The sequence below is a fragment of the Dromiciops gliroides genome, chromosome 1 (genome assembly GCF_019393635.1).
Source record: "Dromiciops gliroides isolate mDroGli1 chromosome 1, mDroGli1.pri, whole genome shotgun sequence".
In the NCBI taxonomy this organism is placed as follows: domain Eukaryota; kingdom Metazoa; phylum Chordata; class Mammalia; order Microbiotheria; family Microbiotheriidae; genus Dromiciops; species Dromiciops gliroides.
The window spans coordinates 480,992,153-481,000,228 of record NC_057861.1 but is presented as its reverse complement, the minus strand read 5'-3'; the positions used below and the strand labels follow the sequence as shown (position 1 = coordinate 481,000,228).

The following is an 8,076-nucleotide window of genomic DNA, read 5'->3' as shown; positions in this document are numbered from 1 at the left end:
ACATGTACTTCAGTTCCTGTACTATTTAAGCAACTTACAATAGTTTTCTTGGAAGCTGGCAAGTCCAGACCCCCTTGGTCCCCTCATTGCATGGCTTAAGTTCCACAGTTTAATGTTGACCATCTTCTGTATGAGAAATTTATATTGTTAAAGACATTTCTCCCTGCTCAGCTTGTGCCAGACTCTGAATTCAATCCTCAAATTCAGTATTATCAACTAATCAACTAATAGCCATTCATAAGCACTTACTTTATGTCAGGCACAATGCTAGGCACTGGAGATACAAATAAAAGAGTGAAACAATCCTTATTGTTAAGGACTTACATTCAAGCAGGAGTGACAAGAAATGTGTACATAATTACATACAAAATAAATATAAAGAATAATAAATACAAATAAACACAAATACAAGGTAGTTTGGAAGGAAGGCACTCGCAGCTGGGAGTATAAAGGAGAACTTCAATAGAAGATTGTGTTTGACCTGTGTCTTGAAGGGAAGATTTATAGAAAGAAGGACGTGGAGGGTGGGTACTGGTACAAGAGCACAGAGGTAAAGATGGCATGTGGAGGACAGAGATAAGGTGGGTCTGGCCTTCATAGATTGTGTGAAGGGGAGTAATATGAAATAGGGGTGGAAGATAGGTTGTAGCTAGTTTGTGAATAGTTTGGAAAACTAAAAAGGGGAGTTTTCTATTTGACTCTAGAGGCAATAGGGAGCCAGTAGAGTTGATTGAGTAAGGAGGTGATATGGTAAGATCTGCACTTAAGGAAAATCACTATTGGCATCCATGAAGGATTGGCCTAGAGTAGAGAGACACTTGGTACAGAGGGACTAATTAGGAGGTGGTAGCAATGATCTAGGTCAGAGGTGTGAGGGTCTAAATTAAGGCAGTGTCAAGACATCACCCTGTGATGTCTTTGTTCTTCTTTGAAAATGAAGGACAAATAACAACAACAAAGAAGAGATTGGATGCAACAGATGTGGAAATAGAAAAGTACGATTTGACAACTGATTTATATATGGGTGGTGAGGAAGAGTGAGGAGTTAAAGAAAGCTTAGGTTATGAACTTGAGAAAGTAGAGGAATGTGGGTGTTGTCTTTGACAAAAATAGAGAACTTGGGAGAGGGGTAGCATTTGAGAAAGATAATTAGCTCTCTTTTGGACAGGCTGAATTTGAGATGTTTCTGTTATATCCAATTTAACATAACCAATAGGAAATTGGTGATTTGGGATTGACATTCAGAGAGAGAGACTGGTGCTATGTTCATAAGCCTGGGAATCATAGAGAGGGGATAGTTACCACAAAGTTGAAAAGGTGCATGGGGGCCATGAGGGAGAAGGGTACTCTCTGAGCTGTACTTGAAAGAAAACATAAAGGCTGAAGAAAATCAGCTAGAACTGTGAGGTCTAGGGGACTCCAGTATCAGGCTTATCTCAACAAATTCATATGTTGGTGTGCTTCTTTTTAAGTTGCCATGGTTTGGGGGTGGGTAGAGAAAATCTCCCATCCCTTCTTTTTGCACTACACTTAGAAGTTTCAAGGGAGAAAAAACAGGAGACAAAAGTATTAAGAGAGCAAGTTGTTTCTATTGCTCATTTCTTACAGATCATAGAAGGGAGGGAGAGAGGTTCTTTTGACAAGATCCTGTCTCTTCTGATTTTTCAGTCTCTAATCTCTTCAAGATAGCTTCATTTGTCAGGGACCAAGCATGATATCCAGTGTACTCAAGGCCAGATGCTAGGAATAACTAGCATCTCTCCTTCTGACCAAAACTGCATGTTTTTTAATTGCACAAGGTTGATAGCATGGAACTCACCAAGTTGATCAGAAGTTCCCCTGGTCATTCTTGCTACTCTGTTCCTCCTTTTAAACTCACACTACCCACCTCATCTGGGCCCTCATCTGTTCTCCCCTGGACTATTGTAATAGCATTCTGAATCATCTCCGTTGACAACAATCTCACCCTATACAGTCCATGTCAACCCATCCTCTCCTGTACTCTCTCACCTCCATGCTGGTCTGAATCCTTTCTCCTCAGTTTCTTCTGTTGAGTCCTTCTCTTCTTTCAAGCACCAGCTTAAGATTACCTCCTCTATGAAGCATTCCCTGATCTCCTCCCTGCCATAATCCAACTAAAAGATTTATTTTTCTTGACTATTTTCTTTGGATTTTATCCTTTTCCCCATGACATGATCCTTATCATAATTATTTGTGTAGATGCCCCGTACTACACCCTAATAAATGGTATTTAAAAGAAAGCTTTTGCAAGGGCAGTGACTATATAACTTTTCATTTCTGTAATCCTAGGATCTGACACAGTTCCTACATGTAGGGATAGGGACTAGACCTCTGATTTTATTCTATAGGGGACTAGATGTAAGGAAACTCTCTATACCAATGCAGACTGGCACCTTCTATGCAATTTTGTAAGTCCTAGAAAGTTGCCTGTTAACTGAGCTGAAGCTACTTGCCCAGCATCATACAATCAGTATGTGTCAAAGGGGAGATTTAAACCTGGCTTTAGCTCTCTCTATTCACTATTCCAAGAACAAATAGAGAAACGTAAATGACGAAAATTCAAATTGTTTAGCTACTGAGGTAGCTTTGCATTCTAAACCCATTTTCAGTATTCAAATGATGCTTATATGGTTAAATATTTCCTCTAATTATGATAGACAGTCAATTTGTTGAAGAAACCATGCTTTATCCCAATGACTGAGTGCTTAGTTTTAGGAAACAGTAATTTAGCTGAAATGTTTAGAAAGCTAATTTCTTCTTCCTTAGTTTCCTCATACAGAAAGCCCCCTCCCCTGATTTTGCCTCAGATAAACACCCAGGATGAGTAACTGTACTTTTTAATCTTAAAATACTGACTTAATCCTTGAAAATAGCTTTTCAGGGCCAAGATGGGGTTCTCACTTTGCGAAGAAAGCTCTCCACTTCATCTCCTGCTCAAAACTTCTCTCTAGCCATTCTACTGCGGATCCAATGTGCTGGGGTATTCTGAGCAGCAGGAGAGACATTCTGGTTGAAGTGCTTAAATATTGTTGGAAAAATGCTTTATTATTTATTAATATTGTTTGAACGCTAGCTTTATGGTGACCTAGAAATTGTCTAACCCCAAACTATAGGTCATGCTGACTTCAGAGGACTGTCCAGGGGAATAAGCCATGCTTGTTTTGGGCCTGCCACCCCACATTTTTGTTCCACCCCAAAAGCTAGTTCAGGCTCTTCCTAGGCTTGTATTTTGGTTTTCACCCAAAATTTTTATTGAATGTTTATACTTACATGTTGATATACATCTCAAGCAACCCACATATGTACAGGCCCACTCAGCCTGCACATTTGTTTGAACTTACATAATGTGAAACTTAACAGAGACTCAGGGGAGGGAGTCACACCTTTTCCTAGCTCTCTCCTCTGCTGAACCAACTTAATAAAAATCCTTTTAAAACTTTTTTTCCTCCCCTCCCTTTTTTTTTTTTTTGGTTTTGGAGTTTGTTTTTGACCAACAAGATCTGCTGGAGCATTTCACAAAGAATAATTCTTGCATATTCTTTTTCCTTCAAGGTCCAATTTCAGTGTTTCCTCCTCTAGGAAACTATCCTTCACCCTCTAAGCTAAAGATGATCTCTTCCCCATAAAATTATATTGGACCACTTGTTTTTGGCCCTCTATTTTTTTGCCTTGATTTAATCATCTCTTGGATCACATGTATTTGGGTAAGTGTTGCATATTCCCATTAGAAAAGGAGGTTCTTTATCCTTTTTGTGTTTTGGACCCCTTTGGGAAAGTACAATGAAGCAATGGACTTTCAGAATAATATGTTTTGACAGTTGAGGAAAATGCCAAATTATAATTAGAGGTTAGAGAAAAAAAGATGCAATCTTTTTTTATCCAATTCAAGAACTTCCTGAAATTTATTCAGAGACCCCATGGTTCCAAGGTTAAGAAACTCTACCTTAGATTATTGGTTGTTGTTTTTTTTTTTTTAGTGAGGCAATTGGGGTTAAGCGACCTTGCCCAGGGTCACACAGCTAGTAGGTGTTAAGTGTCTGAGCCGGATTGAACTCAGGTACTCCTGAATCCAGGCGCAGTGCTCTATCCACTGCGCCATCTAGCTGCCCTCTACCTTAGATTATTAACTTTTGGAAGGAGGCAACTGGATAATTTTTTTTATCTCTGTGTTACCAGCATCTCCTTCAGTGCCTTGTATATAGTAAGTGCTTAATAAATGTTGTTTGAATTGAATTGTTCCACTGTTTCTATGTAATATATTCTTTTGGGAACATCTACTGAGGCTCTTCATTGAGAATTTATTTAGTAAAAATAATGGGAGAAAAGGTTTTTTAAAAAAAATACATTTAATAGAAAAACATGACATTATAAATACTATACAAAAATATATACTTTTCTCAATGAACAATAATTATGACCAGCATAATAAATAAATAAATATCAACTATAAGACCATAGTAACTATTCGGCTTCTGAGCCAGATGAAACTTCTCCATATTCTTAGTCCTTACATTATTACAAATGATAGCTTGAATTATTTTTAAAACAATTCAATGAATTCAGATATTTTTCAATTGATGAAAGATGACAAAAATGACAGTCCTTTAAATTACCTGAATGTTGGATTTGAGGAAGCAGGAAATTGGTCAAGGAGCTGAAGTGTTCTGAGTCCATTTCTCCATCCTCAAGTCCGTGAATTTTCTTGTGGTTTGCTCATGAACAGAAAGACCTTCCTGATCTCTACCTCACAATTACCCAGCACAATGGCTATATTCTTTACCTTGTAGATACTGACTTATTCCTTGGAAGTAGCTCTTTAGGGCCAGCCAAACTTTTGGCTTGGAGTTCTCACTTCCCAAGAAAGGCACTTTCCACTCCACATCCTGCCCAGACACCTCTCCACCTGTTCCAGCTGTTGATCTAGTCCACTGAGAAGTTGTCTGAGTTGAGTCTGATCCAAGAAGCAGGAGTGGCATTCAAGCTAAAGATGGTGAAGATCTTCTGGAGCATCTCATGAACAATGACTGTGGCATTTTCCCTCTGGAGCTGGCTTCCCTCTATGGCTTCCTTTGGGAAGCTGAAATTGGTCCTGTCCTTCAAACATGGCACCAGGGAAAATGTGCTCATTTGGTTCAGAAGTAAAAAAGTCTTCATGCATGCCTGAGTTAGGTCACAGCCAGGGAGCAGAGGATGCTGGAGCAGAGCAGCACCAGGGCAACTGGCAACAAACTCCAGGATGTCATGGTAATAGTGAGGGATAACTTGGGTCTACTGAACTGGTTTAAACCAGTGAGCCTTTGGGAAATCAATGAGCCTTTGTCTCAGTGAATTGAATTATCTAGCCTCTAAGCTACTCTCTCTTAAATAGTTCTGAGTGTAGTTTTTCATTTCTTAGTGTGGAATTTCCCCTCATGTTCTGTTTTCTTTTACTTAGTTTCCACATTCATTTAGAAGATACCATCAAAAACTATAATTTGGTTTATGTGTAAAAAGGCAACTAATTTGCCATTAGCTATTTTCAGGATTACGTTTTGTGTGGAAAAGTGATTCCTCCTGGTAATCTTGTATCTCCCAGCATCTAGGACATTGTATTGCACATTTAGTCTGTTACCAAGTCTCATTAGTGTTACCTATGAAATAGCTCTTTCTACCTATTATCCTTTCTATCCCTATTGTACCCACCAAAGTCAGGACCTCATTTGCTTTTGGCCTATATTGTTGTAAAACCTTTCAATAATAACAATAATAATTTACATTTATGCAGAAATTTAAGGTTTATGAAATACTTCCTGCAAACCCTTGTGAACATACAATAAACTATTTATTTGATTTTATTGAGGAAAAACTAAGGGTCTCAGAGATGCAAGTGACTTGCCCCAAAATATTCAGGTGATAACTATTCTAGCTTACTTTGTGGTCCATATCTGACTACTTCCTATTCTTGGTCCCATCCTGCCATCTCCTACTTCCTTGTAGTTGTATGTGTCTGCAGTCTTTTCCTCTACATTTCCATCTGTTGGCATCTTATTTGTTCAATGCCCAACTCAGGTGTAACCACATCTATGATTTCTTCTCTATCCTTCCTTTCATTGTACCATTGCCCTATAATAGGTAGATGATATACATTAATTGGACTGAACATACCATGTTTAGATATTAGGTTGTTGAACTGAACTATTGGACTAAAATGATTTCCAAGGTGCTCTCCCCTTCTAATATCTAGTTTTCTGTAATTTATGCCTGTGTTATGTAACACAGGACCAAATTGTATAAAAAATAATATTGATATAACTACATCTTCAATGACTCAAGGATGACTTTAAAAAAATAAATATTTTTATTTAAAGTTTTGAGTTCCAATTTCTATCCCTCCTTTCCTCCCTCCCCTCCCATTCCCTGAGGGAGTAAGCAATCAGACATAGGTTATACATGTGCAATTATGCAAAACATTACCATATTAGTCATTTTGTATAAGAAGACTTGAATAAATATAAAAAAATGAAAGAAAAAGAAAAATAGCATGCTTCAGTCTGTGTTCTTTTCCTGGAGGTGGATAGTTTGCTCATCATTAGTCCTTTGGGATTGTCTTGGATCATCGTATTGCTGAGAATAGTTATTCACAATTTTTCATTAAATAATATTGCTGTCACCATGCACAACTTTCTCTGGTTCTGCTCACTTCACAATACTTCAGTTCATATGAGTCTTTCCAGGCTTTTCTGAAATATTCCTGCTTTTCATTTCTTATAGCACAATAAAATTCCATCATCATCATATACCACACGCTTTTTTAGCCATTCCGCAGTTGATGGGCATTGATTTCCAATTCTTAGCCACCACAAAACAAGCTGCTATAAATGTTTTCAATTTGTTTGTTTGGTTTTTACAAATAGGTCTTTTTGTCTTTTGGGGGATGTCTTTGGGATAGAAACCTAGCATCGAAGGGTAGGGCATAGTTTTTGTATTCCTTTGGAAGGATGACTTTTAATATAGATTGGACTTAATTTTTGTTTTCTTTATATGTGGAGTAAAAGTGGGCATAGATTTTCCTTTGGGACTTGCTAACATGGAAATAGGGTCTTATTGGTGTTGCGGGTATCTACTAAAGGCCTGTCTTGGGGTAGCTTAGATTGTAGTAGAGTACAGATTAGTCATTTTTGTTTCATTTAGAATCCACTGAATCTCCTTTGTGGTTTCTCTTGGCTTCAAACTTGTGTTTATCTTGGCTTCAGTCTCATTTTTGAGTTGCTGATGTCATTGCATTGTAGTCTGCCAAACTGAATTTCCACTTCTTTAGGTGGGCAGACCACTTTTTTCTACTTCTGTTTTCATCACATTTAATGGCATACGTTTTCCTTTTGGTCTGTTTTATCACTTGAACTTTTGAGGATTTTCTCTGTGGAGAGGAAAAAATTGGTCGAAAGGGAAATCCCTTTTTCTACTTTCATTTTTATCATGTTTAATATGCATCCCAGTAGCCTCACTGTGTTTCAGTGAAAAGAAGACTGGCTTTGGAGCTTCAGGACTTGCATTCCATGCTGCCTCTGTCACTTACCACCTAGATGACCCTGTGCACGTCACTTTACCTTTCTAAGCCTCAGTTTCCTCATCTGTAAAATGAAACTGTTGAACTAGATGACCTCCAAGACATCTTTATGGAAATGTCTTTTTTTTTTAGTGAGGCAATTGGGGTTAAGTGACTTGCCCAGGGTCACACAGCTAGTAAGTGTTAAGTGTCTGAGGTCAGATTTGAACTCAGGTACTCCTGACTCCAGGGCTGGTGCTCTATCCACTACGCCACCTAGCTGCCCCATGGCAATGTCTTCATAGCAATAGTTACATGATCTCTTGATATTATGGAAACCCAGGGGGCAACAGAGGAGAAGCAACAAAAATAGGAGCAGGAAATGGCTTTTAGATAATGAGGCTGCAGAAAGCTGGCCCAGACCAGACCTTGAAAGCTTTAGATACTTAAACTTTTAAAATGGGACCCATTTTGACAACAATTAAAAAAAATTTATTGATATATTTTCAATCATTCAAGTATATATACAT

At 38.1% G+C, this 8,076-nt stretch overlaps 1 pseudogene; it reads right to left on the bottom strand.

Moving 5' to 3' along the window:
• Nucleotides 1–4,705: 4,705 nt before the first annotated feature.
• On the bottom strand, nt 4,706–5,264 carry LOC122750676 (annotated as a pseudogene).
• Between the last annotated feature and the right edge of the window lie 2,812 nt (nt 5,265–8,076).